This window comes from Gossypium hirsutum, chromosome D13, assembly GCF_007990345.1.
Source record: "Gossypium hirsutum isolate 1008001.06 chromosome D13, Gossypium_hirsutum_v2.1, whole genome shotgun sequence".
In the NCBI taxonomy this organism is placed as follows: domain Eukaryota; kingdom Viridiplantae; phylum Streptophyta; class Magnoliopsida; order Malvales; family Malvaceae; genus Gossypium; species Gossypium hirsutum.
This window is the reverse complement of record NC_053449.1, coordinates 56978117-57000610: the sequence shown is the minus strand read 5'-3', so window position 1 is coordinate 57000610 and position 22494 is coordinate 56978117. Positions and strand designations below refer to the sequence as shown.

General features: G+C 32.5%; 1 long non-coding RNA gene and 1 pseudogene across 1 annotated transcript; both read left to right on the top strand.

The window, feature by feature from the left end:
- Positions 1–846: 846 nt before the first annotated feature.
- On the top strand, positions 847–1783 carry LOC121225156 (uncharacterized). The gene is made up of 2 exons (XR_005923074.1): positions 847–1096; positions 1381–1783. It is a non-coding gene; the product is annotated as an uncharacterized lncRNA (long non-coding RNA).
- A 12160-nt stretch (positions 1784–13943) lies between these two features.
- Positions 13944–21175, top strand: LOC107940007 (GDSL esterase/lipase At5g18430-like; annotated as a pseudogene).
- Positions 21176–22494: the final 1319 nt, after the last annotated feature.

The following is a 22494-nucleotide window of genomic DNA, read 5'->3' as shown; positions in this document are numbered from 1 at the left end:
GCAAATATAAGCAAATAAAGTTGAAACATTCCTTTAGAATAATAATAAAAATGTAAATGAATAATTGAATAAAGAAAATGGATAAAATTGTAAAAGCCTAAAAGATGTATAGGTATGTATATTAAAATTATAAAGTATAAAAAGTATATATATATATATGAGTATGTATTAATGTGTGTGTGAAAATGAAAATACGGATATATATATATACAGATATGTAAACAAATCATAAACTAATATATATATATATATAAGGGTGCATACATGAGCTATATAAATATGTACATATCTATGTCTATATAGATTATAAAATGTATGTATGTATATATGTAATTAAATTTAAAATTAAATGGCATAAATGAGTAAATAAAAATAATGATGATAATAATAATGTAATATAATAGTAATAATAATATTAAAATAATTAATTTAATGATAAAATAACTAAAATAACAAATAAAGGATTAAATTGAAAACTAAACTAAAATTTGGGGTCGAATCGCAAATAAATAAAAATGATTCGGGGGCTGAAATACGAGGCACTTAAAGGCTGGAGGACTGATTGCGCAATAACCCCACTCCTATGCGCGTCGTTTTGTGCCGGACCCAACTGAAACTGTTTTAAAATGCCTTGGCCAAGATGTAAAAAGGGGAAGACCTGATTGCAAACGCCACAAAAAGGGAAGGGACCTATTGCGTAAATATCCCCTAAGGGAAAAGACGCAGATCCCCTCCTGGCGGGTCGGGTCGTGCATGTGGGCTATAGGCAAAACGGCGCCGTTTTAAATGCTATAAAAACTAACTAAAAAAACCCTAAATTTCATTTACAGCCGCAAGAATAAAAAAAAGAAAGAGAGGGAGCTTCCCCATCCCTCTTTGGTTCTCTGAACTCTGGCGCTTGTCTCAACGGCGCTTTGCCGTGTGACCACCGCGGCCAAAGGCCGATGCGGCGTGAGAAGGCCCTCTTTGGCCGTGTTCCAAAATGAACCTGAAGGTATGGATTTTCGACCCTAAAAAAGAAGAAGAAAGCCCTTAGCCCCTCCTTTCAACACCAATCCGGCGAAGCCCAAGACGGTGGAACGACGGGGTAATTCGGGTAATCTCTTTTCCCTTTCCTTTATTCTCTATTTAATGTACAAAAAAAATAAAAAAATAAAAAAAAGAAGTGCGAATCTAATATAAAAAAAACCTTGAATCTTTTTTTTTGCTTTTATTTCTTTATGCTAATGTGTTTTTTTTTACCAAAATCCCCCCTTTACAATCGTTTTAGAGAAATGGCTTTATAGCTGAAACTACAAGGTCCTATCTGTTTCTTTTTTCTTGTTTCTTCTTTGTTGCTTTTTTTGCTCTGTTTGTCCTTGCTGTTTTCTTGTGTTGCAGGTTCGGGCAAAGTCAACTTGCTGCATTGGTGCAAGGCCGTACCAGAAGAGAAGACCTCGGGCGGTGGGCGTGCTGACAATGCACATGGGAGCAGCGGCGCGGGCAAGGGCAGGGAACCCTAGGGTTCGCTGTGCTGTTTAATTTTTGGGCCCCAATGGGCCGTTTTAGATTTTAGGCCTTGGGCTATTAGGTATTTGTTTTTGTAATTGGGCCCCGGGTTAATATTTTTGGCACTAGGCCCGGGTAAAATTGGGTCTGTACACTATGTACCAAATAGAAAGTTTTACAAGTTTTATTATTAAAAAAATAAGTAATATAATGGTAAGGCCTTGGCAAAAAAACGAGTGACTAACAATCCTTTCTAGGTGGTAATGGTAATCAATTTGGATATGTTTTGTTTGAACATGAAATGCGTACTAAATAGCACTCACAAAATAGAGTTATAGGCTGAGAACACAACCAAATTAGCTCAATAGTTGTGGACTCCGTTGCCTCTACTCTTAATCCACCCATTGTATTCAGAAGCTTATCAGGGACGAAAATAAAATTTCTTTTAGGGGTCAAAATTAAATTATGAATTTTATGGTAGTAAAAATATAAATTTATCATTTTAATAATCTATACTTTCATAAGTTTTAAATGATTAAATAAAATTTTTATATTTTTAGAGGGACCAAAATACAATTCTACTTTTACTAATTTAAAATTTAAAAAATTTTTCATTTTAGGGGCCACGCCTCGGCTAGCCTCTAATTTCACCCCTGAAAACTTATGGTAGATGGTATCTTTGAATAATTGGAGAACCAGCCTAATCTATATATGCTTATAAATCAAGTGTAGATTGCTAAGTGATTGCAACTTGAAAATGAGAGATGGTTGGCTGGTGCATTAACTTAAACAATGTATGTAATTATCTTTCCGTACTAGATGCTCGCTAGGCTTTTAATGTTAAAAGCAATTTGAGAAAGCTCGAGACACCAAAAGCCCCATGATATAGCTGGAACTTAATTATAAATTGTTGACACCATTTTTTGGATGAAAACGGGGTCGACTTGGGTTTTGAAAAAAAAAAAGAAACGGGAGTCGCCACCAATCCTTTTTTTTATGAGGTGTGATTGGATCACCTCGAAAAGGGGTTGTTTTTAATAAACGGTTTGATTTTATTAAAACAACAAGTTGGGTCCACGAAATTCAAAAAAATGGGCTCGAGAGTCGGTTACGTACGAGGAAGGATTAGCACCCTCGTAACGCCCAGAAATTGGTACCTAGCTGATTAGTTAATGTCTTGATGTCGAAAATCGAGAACTTGGAAAAATTAAAAATACGATCTTTGTATTAAGTAAAAATTTGGGAAAAGAAGCATACTTCACGTTAATCGAGAAAAAAAATCATATCCAGTAAGTTAGAATACAATGTTTCAAATTCCCGATACGCGAATGAAAAATGCTTATTTAAAAGAAATTTAACTATCTTGGATTAAAAAAGGGATCACAACTAGTAAGTTAGGACATGATCCTTTTTTAATTCCCGATATCGTTTAAAACTTGAGTTTGAAAAGATTCGTGTAATACAGTTTAAAAGAATATTCAATTTGTTTAAATCAAATGAAGAAATCACAACCCAATACGTTAAGGCACAATTTCTCAAAATATTAAACATTGAATATTGCATTTATTTTAAAAAATCTTCATCTTAAGAAATCAACGTGTCACATCCAATGCATTAGGACACGACGTATTGAATTCTCAATGATGAGCTTTTTATGTTTTTTTATAAAAGAGTAACCTCGATTATTTTGATTCAACGAAGAAAATCAGAATCCAATACGTTAGGGCTCGATTCTCTCGAAGATCTCAAATATCGAGTGTTATTTTTATTTTGAAATTTTCCGTTTTTGGATAAAATCCGAGTAAAAAATGAATGTAAAATAATAATAATGATGATAATGCAAATAAAATAATACAAGCAAAATAAGAAAAGATAAATAAATAGATGGCAAATATAATAAAAAGAAATCAACAAATAAAAGTAAATAAACAAATAAAATTAAAGTACTTTAAGTAAATAATAATAATGAGCATATAAATAAATACATAAATAAATTGACACCAAATGAAACAATAGTAATGAATAAAATTATAATGTGTGTATATATATGCATGTATGTATGTATATATATGAAATAAATAAAATAAAATAAAAGCTTATAGGCGTATATATATAAATGTATAATGGAGCTAGACATATATATATATATAGTAAAACGAATGTATATATATAAGCTAAAAAATATTTAAGAAGAGATATAGATATATATACATAATAAGATATAAAGATATATAATAAGATATGTATATAAATAGTTATAATAGTAATAATAATAGGACAAGTATATTTAAATTTAAATAAGCAAAAATAATAATATAACAATAATAATATAAGGCTAATGGTATAATATAGTAGTAGTAACAAGATTAAAGATAGTTAATTTAACAGTAAAATAGCTAAAACAAAAAAGATTAAATTGAAAATAAACAAAATCTTAAGGGGCAAAATCAAAAATAAGAAATGGATTAAATCGCGAAGCGCGACAGGAAGGGGACTTGAAAGGAAATTTCCCCGCGTTGGTTAAACGGTGCCGTTACAGTGCAGCGTATGCACAGGGTTCACGGATCAAATTGAAACAGACACGAAATTCGTGGCCAAAATCGAAAAAATAAAAAGGATCGCATCGAACACACCACAAAGGAAGGGGGATCTATGGCGCAAATATCCCCTAAAAGTAAAACGCGGATCCTTCCCTGGGTCGGGTCACCGCGCGGGTCAAAAAAGGGGAGACCTAAAACGGCGTCGTTTTGTTCTCTTTATAAAAACCAAATTTTTTTTTAAATTTTCATTTTTTCTCTTCTTCTCCAGAAAAGCCAAAAATTTTCCTCTCAAATCTCTCTCCCTCTCCCTCAGCCCAGAATCCGGAAACTTCAAAAAAGGTAATTTTTTTCTTTTTTTTTGTTATATATATTATACGTATATAAATAAATGAACAAAAAAATAAAAATAAAAATAAAAAATAAAAAATAAAAGGGGTAAGGATATGTAAAAACGAAAACAAAAAGAGCCAGAAATCACCTTTGATTTTTTTTGTGTTTCTTATTTCTGAAAAATGTTACAAAGAGGAAAGGAAAAGAAAATCAAAACCCCCCCGTTACAAAGGTTTCAATCTGTTTGTATACCGATTTCAAAAAAACAAAAGTCCCCCCCTTTTTTTACATTTGTTTTGGCTTTTTAAAGCCTTCTTGTCATTGCTTCTGTCTTGTTCGTTTCTCTCTTTTGCAGATGGCAGGCGGCGCGAGCAGGACGATGGGACAGTGGCGGTGGCAGCCTGCAGACGGCGCTGGTCAGAAGAGGCAGAGGGACGAAGGCCCTAGGTGCGGCGCACCTAGGGTTAGGGTAAATTTTTTCTGATTTGTGTTTTTGGGTATTTGGGCTGTGATGGGTTTCGGGTTTGGGCCAAGTTATTGGGCTGGTTATTATTTTGGGTTGTAATTGGGTTAGTTGGACCTGGTGTATCTGTTTTGCTGGTATGGGCCCGGGCAAAATTGAGCTTGTACATAAATTATTTGAATTTTAATTATTTATGTTTATACGATTTTTTCGTTAATTTGTTAAAATAAAAAATAAATTGTATATAGAATTAAATGTGTAAAATTAGATAGAAATGATAACATTGGAGAAATGAGTTACATTTGAAAATGGACGTGGTTTCTTACAAAGTTTGGAAATAGCCCGAGAATTAATTTAAGTTTTTCGAATTATTATTTAATTAAATAATTGAACTTCAAGAATAGAATTAAATTAATTGGTTATTGTGAATCCATTGAATATGAGAATTAAATATATTTTCTTATAAATTCTTTTACGGTAAAGTTATCATAGTTTTAACAGAATTAGAAATGAGTTGAGAAAATTATTTAATTGGATTATTAATTAAATTAAATTAATAAATAATATTTATTTGAGAAATAGAAAAACATGTATGAAGTTGAATTAATTTATAAAATGTTGGGTTAAAAGTTTAGGAATCACATATAATTGGACCCAATAAGGAGAGATCCAAAATCTCTCATAATACATATGAGGCGTGGCAAACCTAGTATATATTTAGCTAGGGTGTATCGCCCCCCTCTACTAGTTGAACTATGATACTAATTTTTCTATTATATAAGTATTATTTGTATTATACTATTCAACCAACATTTTTCTGTCTCTCCCTATAAATAAATGACATTAGTAGGGCTAAAAAACAAAACACACACAAGTTATATACAACTTTTAGATATTATTATTTTGCTCGAAAAGAGTGAGAATTTATTTTCTAAAAATAATTTTTTTTGGAATAACAATTCTATCGATTTCTATAGAGAGAGAGAGATTTACTTTACTACTGAAAGTAATAATTTTTTTTTAATTTTGTGTTTGATTCGTGATTGTTCAAGCTCACATTCAAAACGATTCGTGGTATGAGAATCACGAAGAAGGATGTTCGGTTGAAAGTCGGAAACGTCAAGGAATTGTCTCACACAAAGCATGTGTAATTTTCGAGAAAAAATTATTACTATAAAAATCACAATCTGACTAAATTTTAAAATTTTAATTTTTCTACTATAACAAAAAAAAAATTTAAAATTGAAGTTTTTGCATATCTAGATATGGAGGGATATAACAATAACCATAGTTTATCCACGGTGGAAATCACATGCCCGACTAGCTCATGAGATTTGAAGTAAAAATCTTTCCTTTTGGAGCGAAAGGTCACAGGAACATGATGTTTGGGGTAAATTTTGTTACATGGAATTTAGATTGCTGTGGACAAGCAGCTTACAAAGGAATGGGGCTCTGCACAATAGAATCGGACCTGTACCCTAAACCCAAACGTTAAGGGAGGCCTAATAGGCTGCTTGTTCAACAGAAGATGATTGGTTCAAGCAAGTACACCAATCAAATGAACCTTAGCACCATTATGTGACTAGATTCAAGGGTTTAGGGTAATCTTATAATTAGTTTAACATCATAAGTTATTCTTGAATGATACTAGCTTGGAGATGTTCATCAGCTATTCTTACCACTAGGAATATATTTCCTTTTCTCCACTTCTATTTTGTTTAAGACTTGGCATGGAGCCCCATTTTGGCCCGAGTCTAATTCGGTGTCTTAGGAAATTGGGTTATGTGAACCTTTTGCATATTTTGGGTATTTGCCCATTTGGCAAAGCCCAACTTTAATTAGGGCTTGGTTTCATTGAATACCATAAATTAAATAAGTACTAAAATTTGTTTGGTGTAGAATATAATTAGATTTTTTGATAAATAATAATTTTTAAAATTTTAAAATTAAAGTGTTCAAAGGATAATGCTAAAAGAACAAAAATAAATATTTTTTTTAATATTAAGTGATAACTGATAAGTAGCTGCTTATATATATTTAGACTGTTTTTGGGTAAATAATGGTAAAGGAAAATAAGAGAAGGTTAAAAAGAAGAAGTGATATATGTTTATTTTGTTTGAATAGTTTTTTTTTAAAATATATAATTGGGGATGGGGAATGGAATTGTTTAAGATTTAATCTAACAGCATAATACTCTTGGCATTAGGTTGTTGGCATTCTGTTTGAATAGTTAAAATTAATAAAAGAAATGAATGTGAAAGATTTTTCACTATCTTTATTTGGTTAAACAGTGGAAAGTTAAGAAAATGATTGTTTATAATATTTTTTTCCCCAAATTGGGGTAATTAAAATATTAAGAGAATTGAATATAATTTACTTTATTTTGTTTAAATAAATAAACCCTTAATTGATTTGGTTTAATTATAAAACTCACCCGATTTCTAATCATCGGGGAAGAAATGATAAATCCTTTATTTGGGAAGCTCCAATTGGATATAGTGAGTGCGTGTGTGGTGTGGGTATATATTGATATCAAGATTTTAGCACATTTTAATTAAGGTAATTAATACCATATCAACAAACGTCCTGTTTTGCTATTGGTATCGATGTGTATTGATATTGCTATAATTTGATGTATCATTTTCATTTTTTCAATAGTTTAAAAAATATATAATATAAGAAAAATGTTTACAGATATTAAATCATACTCGTTAATCATATATAATATCACGAATTATTGGTTTGATTATAGTTACTATACGTCATTGCATCATATTAAAAGTCGAAAACTAATTGATGTTTTATATAAATAATTTTATAATATATTTTATTTATTATCAATTTATTTATTTTTGGTTTAGGCAGAATTTATTAAGTTAATGTTGTTCGTTAGGTCCTATAATTTTCAAACCCAACAAATCATTGAAAGTCTTGTAGTTGTAAGAGTAAAATGGTTGCCCCCACCTATTTTATTATTTTGGTCACTAAATTATAAAAAAATTCAATTTCATCACTAATATTATTATTTATTTTTGTTTTGGTCATCCCGTTAAATTGTTAGTGAAAATGGTTTACTTCAGTTATCAACACTTGTATATTTTATTAAATCAACTCTAAATTTAAATAATTTAACAAATTTAATCATTGACATTTACAATTTCTTTCAATTTAGTTCTCATACGTGGATAAGCCTAGCTCTAGCATGAATTTGACAACTTTGGATTACTTGGTGACTATTAAAACCATTTTCTTTACCATTCCTCTAAAGCTAAAGACCAATGCAACAAATCCCACAATTCCACTATAGAGAACTTAACAAGCTTCTCTGTGCATTAAGATTTATAAGTAAAAATCATACCATCCTCCATATAAATTACACCCCAAAAAAATTGTTATTTTAATTCTCAACAAATCTAACCAAATTCTCAATATATATATATATAGTAGCACCAAAATTAAAAACCCAAAGATGCAGCGACAGTGTTGGTGGTAGGTACAAAATGGCCCAGTTCGAGAGTGTTGGCAGAACGATCAGAGCATGGCTTCTTCTTGGAGTTGCAAAGCCGAGAAGTCAATAAATTGAAGAAGAAGTGACAGCCATGTTTTTTTAAGATGAAACTGAAAATGCTTTGAGTTTTTAAAAACTACTTTGAGAAAAGCAGATTCATAATTAGGTTTTTTTTTCCCAATTTAGAGAAAAGAGAAGAAGAATGAATGCAAAATGGGAGTGGGGGTTAGATGCATGATAATGTGTTTGAGGACTAAATTGATTGAATCTATAAATGTAAAGAGTTAAATTTGTTGAATTATTTAAAATTAGGGTTAATTTAATAGAATATGTAAGTGTTGAAGATTAAATATATTATTATACCAAGTAAAAAAAAGTCACCTCACCATTTCTATAAACAATTTAATGAGGAGTGACCAAAATAATACAAATGATAACGTTCACGATGAAATTGAAAATTTTTATAATTCGATGACCAAAATAGAAACACACCAATATTTTTTTTGTTCTAAGTTTTCTTTCACCGCTACTTCTTAACTTTAAAATGGACTCTCTTTCTACCGTATATTTTTTTAAAAACGTTTCTTCAGTCTTCACTCTTACAAACTGGGTTTCTTCTAAAGTTCTAAAGTTTTGGTATTGTCTGGCACCTTCAATTTTGTTGAAAGAAGTGAAAATGCGTTATTCGAAACCACCGAAACAGATCTAAATTTTAAGCGGAATAGAATTCACCCCTCGAGCATCCCTATTGAGAACTACAATGGTGAGCATTTGATCAAGTTGAGTCGAATCGAGTAAAAATATTTCGACTTAATTGAGTTGACGAATCTTATTTTAACAATCGAACTCAATTTGAATTTTTTTCGAATCGAGTCAAATTAAGTCAAATTAACAAATCTTATTATTTATACTCAATATTACATTTACATAAGTACAAGATTATTTAACTACATAAACAATATAATGATTTTGCCTTTTAACTTAATTGATAAACATTTATTAAAACAACATAATTTCACCTTTTATTATTCAGATTTTCAGATAACTTGAATTGTGTAATTCATATTCGAGTTAAACCGGTAATTTTGATTTTTTATTCAAGTTGATCCGAATAACTCGAACTATTTAATTCAAAATTTGAATCTTTTATCGAATTTTTTGAATCGAATCGAATTGACTTTTGTGAATGTTTCTATCTACACATGTGGTGTGACTTAAAAGTACTTATATATATTTTTAACGTGGGAAGTTGTAATATAAACCAAGACAATTTAATAGTTACGTTTGTAGGGATGTGAATATAGTTGAATTGAAGAGCCTAAAAGACAGGTTTGAGGAGTAATAATAATAGTTTAAATTAGGATGAAAACTTTGGTAGAAGTGGTTAGTTTGATCTATATTTCCAGCTAAGTAATGCTTGCATATTTTTATTGAGTATGAAATGATAGGTCCACTATTATAAATAGAACATCTTAACATAACGTGCAATGCTCAAAATGGAGCATCCTATAAAAAAATTTACTTCTAATAAAGATTTTTGGACCACTAAGTGAAAAGAGTAACACATCAATGTTTATGTATAGAAAGTGTCATATAAAAGGTATGATTAAAAATATTTATCTTTTAAGGTTTATTAATGAAGTTATTTAAGGCGGAATCGACTCAAATTAAAATATTTTGACGGTTTATAGAATGTAAGTTTTAAAATCGTGGCTACCCGAAATCAAAACAATTCTATTTTTACTTCATATATAATTTTTTTATTATTATATAAAAATAAATATTTTATATTTAAAAAAGTTAAAATAATATAAAATTTCTTCAAAAATTACTGTTTTTAAAAATATTTATGAAAAATATTTTAAAATTTTGTTCAACAATATTCAAAAGCCATAAAATAAAATTTATTTTGTCAAAATAAATTTTAAACTTCAAAATTGAGAAAAAAATTTGATCCAAATCGAATTATTATGAACAATTCAAAAAGTTCTAAAAATCTGATCGAATCGAACCGATATCACCCCTAGTATTATTATATGGTTCATTATAAACACATAAATTTTTACATCAACAATATAACATATATAATATAATAATAGGGTAATTATTTGATACATGGTTCGTGGAGTTTTTTTGACTACATAAGTGACTTGAGAGTGTGACAAGTGTTACATTTATTTATGTAATTTTTAAAATTTTTTTACTACATCCTATAGCACACTTATCAAACTCTCAGCCCACTTGTAAAATTGAAAAAGTTTTGATGTATGAAATAATTTTTTATAATAATAATGAGGAGAAGGAGAAGAAAGTCATTACAAAAAAGAAAGAAAGTCACCATTTTCAACCCTCGATAAAACATAAACCTATAATTTGAATGGCTTAGTTAGAAAATAATTAAAACATATTAAAATTTTATTTATTCATTTGGTAATGTATTCGCACACTCATAGTAGGGATATGTCCACACCACACACTATATTTAAAGGGAGTTACCCAAATAAAAGTCTACCATTACTCTCCGAAGATTCAAACTCGAATGAGTTGTATGAGTAAACAAACCTTAATTACTAAGAGAATCAAAAGAATTCAACATATTAAAAATTTATAAAATATAAATAATTAAGTTGTATCAATATGATACCATGATATAAAAATTACTCTTATTCTAGGTCAAAATGTCAATGTCTGTAAGGGTGATCAATAGTTTTTGGATAAAAATCCTTTAGATTAAGGACTAATATTAAGTTACTTTTTTTGTTTAATGCATCAAGAGTGATAAATAAAACTGTCAGTTTTTGTTTATGTTAATGCTGCTAGTTGCAACAACTTTGCAATTAAGTCAGTGCAGTTGGCTTATTTTGATTCGATGATTATGCTTATTTTGTGCTTTTTAAGGAAAATATGTTGTCAAACAATGACAACTTTACTTGCTTTGTTCAAAGAGATATGTGATTGAAAAAGTTCAATGGTAAAAGATCTCGGAGTGCAATTGCGAGCAAAATTTCAATGGACAACTCTGGTTCACAAGTTCACAAAAACCTATATAATAAAAAAATTGTTTACGAATTAGACAACTCAAATCTGTTCATTGTGGGAAACATTCATGAGACTGTTTTCTATCAATTTGCAGCTAAGCTGGAAAAATTTTAATAGGGAGGTTGAATCTTTGTAATTATATGGGGTGAGGCTGCAATGAGTGTGAGAATGTTAAGCTTAAATCATTTCTTGTACAGTTGAGATTATAGTGAATTATTCTATTAACGCCTTGCAGATATAAGATTGGATTCGAACTATATAAATGCTTGGTTATGTTCTTTGCTTTATATTTCTAGATTTCAATTGTTTCTTTAGTTGTATCTCAAATAACAATAGAACCAACAACTCAACATTTACGATTGATATCGAAGCTAGACACAAGACGAATTTGATAAAGATCCCGTTGTTGATTGATTGGTGATGAATAGAATATAAAAATTCAATTAAAAATAATTCAATTAAAGCCTCAAAGTAGTGCTTATTATACACCCGATAACTACAAATGTAATATTGTTGTCAAGAAATAATTACAATGAAATATATTTATTAGGAAGTGTTTCAAAGAACAAATCCACAAAAAAAAAAGTGTGTGAATGACTTCACATAATTGACTCGACTCACTAACTAACTACTTTACTAATATAAGTTAAAAGACAATAAAACAAGTAAATACGAAGAGCCTGTACAATAAATGTAAGGGCAGTAAATGAAATAAAAATATATATTATTTTACTTATTCAACCTCAATTCACAGATGTAGTGGTTAAGAATCACCTTCGACTAATGGCAATTAATAATTTATGTCGAATTAATCCTAATTTAGAGTCAATGACACAAATGTACCTTCAAATTTAGGCAAAGTGCTTGAAAAGCACAAGTGTCACTATTGCACCTTCCCTGAAGCCTTCCAAGTGGTCGCAATTGGCTATCATGGTCGTCATTTGGAGGTTGTTACTTGAACCAATCTTTCGTAACCTCTTACTAAATCATTAGTGTAGCGCAGGTGGTTGACTCTCAACCCACTTTCCTATAAAATTTTCGCTAACTTATCTATTACCCAGAATTAACAACACATACACAATCAAAAGAATTAAATTGTAGCCATCTTTTCTAAAATTATATTTTAATCCTATTTCGATTAGTAAACCATTAACCTATAGATCTCCAACCACATAAATAATTTAACTCATTTTGATTTGCAAGCAACATAAAAATATGAAAATTAAATATTAAATAAATCCCCAATGAGTTACTCCAATCCACAAGCAAATTGATAGTTAAATAATTCTCCAAAAGTATTGCTTTATACAAGGCCTTTTTAGGCAATTTCACGAGCAAACTGAAAAGACCCCTCTACCCCCTTAAAACAAAACATAAAATAAAAGCAGAATTTCGGGGCCAGGCTGCGGCGCCAATATCCCACGCCGCCGCTTCGAGAGGGCATTTCCGCTCTTCTATTTTTCAGCTTTTCCCTTGCTCCACTATTTTGGTATCTGTTTTGTTTTACTCGAGTTCACTCCAATACCTACATAATACATTGTGAAAAATTATTAGATAAAAAGCATATAAAAATACAAAAAATAACTTGAAAACACTAAAAATAAACAAAAGACTCATTTTACAATTAAAAAGCATAGCTTAACGTTCACATTTTCACTTACATATCTTTTAGTGAATTACAAAGGTAGGACTAAACCCTAACAATCACACAACTTGGACTCAAATTGTACCTGGAGCGATGAACAATCTGACCATCAAAATAATACATTGAGTTCACATTTTCACTTACATTTTATATTTAATACAATGTTATGATTATATAAATAATATTTTGATTAATCCAAAAAACTATCTTAAAATGAATAAAGGAAAGTATGAAATAATATTAATTAGTTGAATAGGGTTAGAAGCTCTTTCTCAATTGTCTCATATGCGGCTAGAAAATTGCCATAAGCACCAAGAAGTGGATTGATTGGAATTTCAATTAATAGTATTAAATTTATATAAATCACATGCGTATGCCATGTTTTCTATTTTCCTTCTTGGGTCCGCTTCAAATTTTTCTATCTTGAATAATGAATATCTCATTGAAAACTATTTTTATTATGCCATATGATTATACATATAAAGTAGTTCAAAAAGTGGCCAATCAATGTTTGGAAAAGCAAAAGTTTAAAGGGTAATCCGGATTATATCAGTATTAAACAAGTGTTGAATAAAAAGTTTAACCATTATTCTATACAAATCGGCATGAAAATAAAAAATTTTATTGTGATAAACCTAATTCATAGACCATTTGCAAGACTCAAAAGATTTCATGCAATTATTTTTAAAATATAATATTTAATAAAATTTAAAATTTATCTTCTGCAATTGTTTTTCGAAAACTGTAATTTTATTTTATTTTATTTTTAAGAAATAAAAATAATGGAATGCAAACACAACTTGTAATGTACATGCTAAGACCTACCTATAAATAAGCAATGCCTATTCTTTGAAATTCACATACTAAGACAAAGTCTCCAATAAACGACTATCTTAGTGAGTTTTATTCTGCTTCTGGTTTTCCAATTCAATGGAAAGTTCAGTTGTTGTTCCATGGTTGGTTTTAGGGGTTTTGATGGCAATTTCAAGCACTCAAGTTGAAGCAGCCGCCAGGGCTTTTTTCGTATTTGGTGATTCACTGGTTGATAATGGCAATAACAATTACCTTGCCACCACTGCTCGAGCTGACTCACCTCCGTATGGCATTGACACTCCTAGTCGTCATCCCACAGGCCGTTTCTCCAATGGCAAAAACATTCCTGATTTCATCAGTACTTAACCCTTCTCTTCTTTTTCTGCACTCCCTTGTTCTAGTTTTATGCTACTTGGGTTTTTCATTCTTCTTAAAAGTATTTATATTCATTCATATCCTATCCGAATCTGGATAGTGTTAACATTAATGGAAGACAATTAATAATGGTTGCCATTAACATTAATGGGAGACAATCAATAATGACAACCACCAACTTTGGAAAAGTGGCAAGGGATAATTTTTTTTTGGTCCTTGAGATAATGGGCTATTTATTGTTTGGTCCTTGAACCTCAACTATAAATAGGCCTTCTCATTTCTCATTTCAATTCATCCCAACCAATCTTTCTCTCTTAGTTTTCTTTTTCTCCCATTTGAGAATTCTTAAGGAATTCTATTTGTTTGTAATACTTTGAAGATAGTAAAGTTATCATCTGGTGTTAGTGCCCGATGACGTAGGTATAATTTACCGAACCTCGTTAAAACTCTTGTGTTCTTTCTTGTCCTATTTTTCTTTCAATATTTGAGGGTATAATAGTAGTATTTAATTGTGCTATTAAATTACTATAGAAGGGATATTCTGTCTAAGGAAAGACTTGGTATTTAAGAGATCCATGTGATCCACCTCTCTTCCCTGGGAATTGAACTTTGTGTGATTTTTTAGTACAATAATTTACACGCTTCCGACCCTATTGGAACAACAAGTGGTATCAAGAGCCGAAGGTTAATCGTAGTATGCTCTGTGGTTGCAGTTTAAACTGATCTTCCACATCAGAAAAGATTTCCTTAGGTATATTGAAAGATTATGGAGAAAACGGTCGGTGTAGGAGCTTCAACATCGTCCATGTGGACAAGACCGACAATTGCAAATGCAAGATTGGCCGTGGAGATCTTTGATGGCACGGGCCATTTTGGTATATGGCAAAGTGAGGTTCTAGATGCCCTTTTTCAGCAGGGTCTAGACATTGCCATTGATGAAGAGAAACCAGATGATGTACAGGAGAAAGATTGGAAGGCGATCAATCGGTTGGCATGTGGCACAATTTGATCATGCATTTCTCGAGAGCAGAGGTATGCTTTTTCAAAGGAGACTTCTGCAAATAAGTTGTGGGTGGCACTTGAAGAAAATTTTTTGAAGAAAAACAGTCAAAATAAGCTCCACTTGAAGAAAAGACTGTTTCGCTTCACATACGTCCCAAGTACCACAATGAATGATCACATCACCAAATTTAATCAGTTAGTCACTGATTTGCTGAATATGGATGAGACATTCAAAGATGAAGATTTGGCTTTGATGCTGTTGGGGTCACTTCCTGAGGAGTTTGAGTTCCTAGAAACTACTCTACTTCATGGCAGGAGTGATATATCTCTGAGCGAAGTCTGTGCGGCCTTATATAGTTATGAACAGAGAAAGAAGGACAAACAGAAAAACTCAATCAGAGATACAGAAGCTTTAGTAGTCCGAGGTCGTTCATACACTCGGAAGAAAACTCAAAAGGAGAGATCAAAGTCAAAGTCCAGACTCGGGAAAGATGAATGTACTTTTTGTCATGAGAAAGGCCACTGGAAGAAAAATTGTCCAAAGCTGAAGAATAAGGGAAAAGCTGCTGTAGATGCTTGTGTTGCTAAGCATGATACTAGTGACTCTGAACTATCACTGGTTGCATCATCATCGTCGTTCCATTCAGATGAGTGGATATTGGATTCGGGTTGTACCTATCATATGTCCCCTAACCGGGAGTGGTTCTCTGATTTAGTAGAACTAAATGGAGGAGTTGTTTATATGGGCAATGACAATGCCTGTAAAACTGTTGGGATAGGTTCAATCCAATTAAAGAATAAAGATGGATCAATCAGAGTTCTGACTGATGTTCGGTACGTGCCCAGTTTGAAGAAAAATCTCATCTCATTGAGAGCCTTGGAATCCAATGGTTCAGTTGTTACTATGAGAGATGGGGTTTTGAAAGTGACATCTGGCGCACTTGTGATATTGAAGGGCATCAAGAAAAATAACTTGTATTACTACCAAGGTAGTACAGTTATTGGAGCAGTCGCTACAGCTTCCGGCAACAAAGAATTGGACTCAATACAGTTGTGGCATATGAAGTTGGGACATGCCAGCGAAAAATCCTTACAAATTCTGGCAAAGCAAGGATTGTTGAAAGGTGCAAAGGCTTACAAATTAAAATTTTGCGAGCATTGTGTTCTGGGAAAGCAAAAGAGAGTGAAATTCGGTACTGCTATCCATAATACAAAAGGTATTTTGGAATATGTTCACTCAGATGTGTGGGAGCCTTCCAAGACACCTTCATTGGGAGGAAAACACTACTTTGTTACTTTTGTTGATGACTTTTCCAGAAGAGTTTGGGTGTATACCATGAGAACTAAGGATGAAGTGCTTAGAGTTTTTCTTAAATGGAAAACTATGATCGAAAACCAGACTGGCAAGAAAATCAAGCGGCTTAGGACGGACAATGGAGGGGAATATAAAAGTGATCCGTTCTTCGATGTGTGCCAAGAGTATGGTATTGTTCGACACTTCACAGTTAGGGATACACCACAGCAGAATGGATTGGCAGAGCGTATGAATCGAACATTGCTGGGGAAAGTTCGATGTATGTTGTCCAATGCTGGGTTGGGCAAGCAATTTTGGGCTGAGGCTGTAACATACGCTGGCCATCTTGTTAATCGTTTGCCATCATCTGCATTAGAAAGAAAAACTCCTATGGAGGTATGGTCTGGAAAATCGGCTACAGATTATGATTCCTTACATGTGTTTGGAACCACTGCATATTACCATGTGAAGGAGTCAAAGTTAGATCCGAGGGCAAAGAAAGCTCTCTTTATGGGAATCACTTCTGGAGTGAAGGGATTTCGTCTTTGGTGCTTAAGCACAAAGAAAATGATCTGTAGCAGAGATGTTACCTTTGATGAATCTGCCACATTGAAAAAGATAGCAGATAAAGATATTCAGATGAGTAATACTCCACAGCAGGTGGAGTGTATTCCAAAATAGGTGGAGTTTGAGCAGATGGGGATTTGCCCAGTTAATAAGTCTAATTCTCCAGCCACAATAGAGGAATTAGAGGTTGAAGAGGTTCTGACCCAAGAACCACTAAGTACACCAGAACCAGTTGCAGTTGCAAGGCCACGGAGAGAAATTCTTAAACCTGCTCGATTTACTGATATGGTGGCCTACGCCCTTCCCGTTGTTGATGATATTCCTATCACTTATCAAGAAGCAATGCAAAGCTTAGAAAGTGATAAATGGAAAAGCGCCATGGATGAAGAAATGCAGTCTCTCCGGAAGAACAATACTTGGGAGTTGGCGCAATTACCGAAAGGTAAAAGGGCAATCGGATGCAAGTGGGTATTCGCAAAGAAAGATGGATCTCCTAGCAAGAAGGATATTCGCTACAAGGCAAGATTGGTAGCTAAAGGCTACGCTCAGAAGGAGGGAATTGACTACAATAATGTATTTTCCCCTGTTGTGAAGCATTCCTCCATTAGAATTTTGTTGGCCTTGGTAGCACAGTTGAATTTGGAGCTAGCTCAACTTGATGTTAAGATGGCTTTCTTGCATGGTGAGTTAGAAGAGGAGATCATATGACTCAGCCCGAAGGATACACAGATGCTGGTGGTAGAAATTGGGTTTGTAAGCTTAACAAATTGCTATATGGATTGAAGCAATCCCCGAGGCAGTGGTACAAGCGGTTTAATAGCTTTATGAGAAGGCAGAAGTACACAAGAAGCAAATATGACAATTGTGTATATTTGCAGAAGCTGCATGACGGATCTTTCATTTATCTACTCTTGTATGTTGATGATATGTTAATCGCTTCGAAGAGCCAAAATGAGATAGATAAGCTGAAGGCTCAGTTGAATCAAGAGTTCGAGATGAAAGATCTAGGTGAGGCCAAGAAGATTCTCGGCATGGAGATAAGTAGAGATAGACCGAGAGGCAAGCTCTGTTTAAATCAGAAGCAATATCTGAAAAAGGTATTACAATGTTTTGGTGTAAATGAAAACACAAAACATGTAAGTACCCCACTTGCTTCTCATTTGAAACTTAGTGCTCAATTATCTCCGAAGACTAAAGATGAAAGAGAATATATGGCGAAAGTCCCATATGCTAATGCAGTTGGGAGTTTGATGTATGCGATAGTGTGTACGAGGCCTGACATTTCACAAGCTGTTGGAGTTGTGAGCAGGTATATGCATGATCCTGGAAAAGGACATTGGCAAGCTGTGAAATGGATTCTACGGTATCTTCGAAAAACCGTAGATGTTGGTTTAATTTTTGAACAGGATGAAGCACTTGGTCAGTTTGTAGTTGGATATGTTGATTCCGACTTTGCTGGTGATTTAGATAAACGTCGTTCAACTACGGGGTATCTGTTTACTCTTGCGAAAGCCCCAGTGAGTTGGAAGTCTACCTTACAGTCTACAGTAGCTGTGTCTACTACAGAGGCAGAATATATGGCAGTTACAGAAGCTGTTAAGGAGGCTATTTGGCTTAATGGATTGTTGAAAGACTTAGGAGTTGTTCAAAGTCACATAAGTTTATATTGTGACAGTCAGAGCGCTATTCATTTAGCGAAAAATCAAGTCTATCATTCAAGAACTAAGCATATCGACGTAAGATATCACTTTGTGCGGGAAGTCTTTGAAAAAGGAAAAATTCTACTTCAGAAGATTCCGACAGCAGATAATCCCGCAGATATGATGACCAAGGTGGTAACAATAATCAAGTTTAATCATTGTTTGAACTTGATTAACATCCTGAGAATTTGAGCACCTTCAGGTGTATGGCGCTCGAGAGCGCATTTGTAGGCACTACAAAAGATAGCTTTATCGAATTTGGGGAGTTGAAGGAAGTGTGTGAAGATGTGATTATCCTAATCAAATCTTCAAGGTGGAGATTGTTAACATTAATGGAAGACAATTAATAATGGTTGCCGTTAACATTAATGGGAGACAATCAATAATGACAACCACCAACTTTGGAAAAGTGGCAAGGGATAATTTTTTTTTTGGTCCTTGAGATAATGGGCTATTTATTGTTTGGTCCTTGAACCTCAACTATAAATAGGCCTTCTCATTTCTCATTTCAATTCATCCCAACCAATCTTTCTCTCTTAGTTTTCTTTTCTCCCATTTGAGAATTCTTAAGGAATTCTATTTGTTTGTAATACTTTGAAGATAGTAAAGTTATCATCTGGTGTTAGTGCCCGAGAACGTAGGTATAATTTACCGAACCTCGTTAAAACTCTTGTGTTCTTTCTTGTCCTATTTTTCTTTCAATATTTGAGGGTATAATAGTAGTATTTAATTGTGCTATTAAATTACTATAGAAGTGATATTCTGTCTAAGGAAAGACTTGGTATTTAAGAGATCCATGTGATCCACCTCTCTTCCCTGGGAATTGAACTTTGTGTGATTTTTTAGTACAATAATTTACACGCTTCCGACCCTATTGGAACAACAGATAGCATATTATGGTATCATGTCAAGTGAAATGATTTAATGTGTGTGTGTGTGTATATCAGGTGATGCACTTGGATCAGAGCCAACATTACCATATTTGAGTCCAGAACTGAAGGGAGATAAGCTACTTGTTGGTGCCAACTTTGCTTCTGCTGGTATTGGAATCCTCGATGACACTGGAATCCAATTTGTATGTCCTCAAATTTCTTTCTCCTTAATCCTCTCATTCTCAAATCCTTTTACAGTTTATGTCTATACTACTTTCTGAGTGTCGGTATGTATTCGACATGTCCGTGTCATATCCATGTATGTATATATATTTATAAAATAAATAAATAGAGTTGAGCAACAGAGATTCACCTTGACTAATTCTGTCTTGAAATAAATGATAACAATGGCAGATGAACATTATAAGAATGTTCAAACAATTCCAATACTTTGAAGAATACCAAAACAAGTTGGCTGACCTTGTGGGAAAAGATGAAGCACAAAGGATTGTAAGCGAAGCACTTGTCCTCATCACTGTCGGCGGCAATGATTTCGTCAACAACTACTTCTTAGTGCCTTTTTCAGCAAGATCTTGCCAATTCAACCTTCCAGATTATGTTAGATATCTCATCTCCGAGTACAGAAAACTTCTAATGGTAACATTTATTCCCTTTGTTTTAAATTTGTCACATTCAATTATTTAAATTTCGATCACATCGTGTTTGTCATAACCTGATGAAACAAACTATGTTGCAGAGACTGTATGATCTAGGAGCCTGAAAGGTTCTTGTGACGGGGACTGGACCGTTAGGGTGTGTTCCGGCTGAACTAGCAATGAGAAGCCCAAGTGGTCAATGTGCAACGGAGCTGCAACAACCGGCCGCATTATATAACCCACAACTGGTGGAAATGGTCAATGGACTGAATAGCCAGTTGGGTGCAAATATTTTCATTGCTGCTAACACACAGCAACAAACCAGTGATTTCATCAGTAATCCTGGAGCCTATGGTAAGTAAATCCTTATTTCAATTGTTGGATACCACTTCTAAAGAATATTTGTATAAATTAATTGAATTGAATTGAATTCTGTGCAATTGAATTTTATTATAAATTTTCTTATTTAAAAGAGGTTTTCAGATTTTATTTCTTGATTTTGCTTGTAAGGTTTAAATGTTTAAATGTTGTATTTTTTCAGGGTTTACTACATCAAAGATAGCTTGTTGCGGCCAAGGACCTTATAATGGTTTGGGATTATGCAATCAATTATCAAATTTGTGTTCAAACCGAAACGAGTATGTGTTTTGGGATTCATTCCACCCATCCGAAAGAGCTAATGGAATTATCGTTGACATGATCTTAAATGGTTCAACAAATTACATGAATCCCATGAATCTCAACGCCTTCTTGGCTTTAGACACCAAAACCAACACTTAATTTAGCTGCATTTGTGACACCAAAACCAAGACTTAGTTTCGCTGCATTTGTACCACGACAACCTAAGCTCTTGTTGTTATTGTCATACATTTGATTGTTAATCTATCATGTTGTTGTGGTTGGGTTAATTTCTTCATGTTGATTTTCGAAATTTCTAAAATATCAAATATTATTGTCGAAACCACTGCTTATTTTGAAAAAAACGGGAATCGACTTTGAAGATGAAAACGGGAGTTGTTACCGATCTTTTATTAAGGTGTGACCGGTTCACCATTAAAAATAAATTTTAGGTCTGCGAGATTTGAGAAAATAGGTCTGGGAGTCGGTTACGCACGAGGAAGGGTTAGCACCCTCGTAACGCCCAAAATTGGTACCGAATCAATTGTTTAATGTCTTAATGTCGAATTTTTGAAAAGATTTTAAAATACGATCCCTTGAAAAGAAAATTTGAGTAAAATGAATTGGACGATGAGATTTACTTATTTCAAAGAAATAAATCGTCACACTCAGTAAGTTAGAGTGCAACATTTTAAATCCTCAAAATTAAATTTATCTATTGACTTTTAAAACCTATGCATTTTGCGAAGGATTTCCGATTATCTGGGTCCAGTGAGAAAATCAAAATCCAGTAAGTTAGGGTTCGATTTCACCAAATTCCTAAATATCGAATATTGCCTTTATTTCCATTTGTTAGAAAAAAAAACTCGTCTCAAGAAAACAATACGTCATATCCAATACGTTCGGACACCACGTATCGAATTCTCGAAAATGAGCTATTTATTTATGTTTTAATTAAAAAGGATATTTGATCTCTTAGATCCCGAGGAAGATTGGAATCCAGTAAGTTAGAACACAATCTTTTCGAGGATCCTAAATTCCGAGTGTCTCATTATTTTGAAAGACTTTTGTATAAAAGGGTTTTGACATTTAAATAACATTGAACGTTACTTACTAAGCGAATAAAGCGCGATGGGATGTATAAGGCGAAGTGATAATTTACAAACGGCATACGTCAATGAATAACAAATAAGCCATAGACAAATACTAACAAACAAAACAATGATAATCTTAATCATACAACATTCAAAAATTAAATGATTTAATCAATTTTAAAAGCTACACTAAATAAAAAATAACAAGGAAGAAAAATAATACACATTGATTTTTAATAAAAAATATGTAAAATGAAAGATTTAATAAAAAGGATAATATACATATGATAATGCACATAAAGACTGAAATAAATAAAATATAATAAAACAAGGTTTTAAAACATAAATTATGTACATATATGTATAACAAAAATAGTTTAATATAAATTGTATATCTAAATATATGTATGATAGTATTGCACACAAAATATCATAAAACTTTAAAACACAGAGGTATATAAGTGGGTTTTAAAAAGGTATTATAAATAAG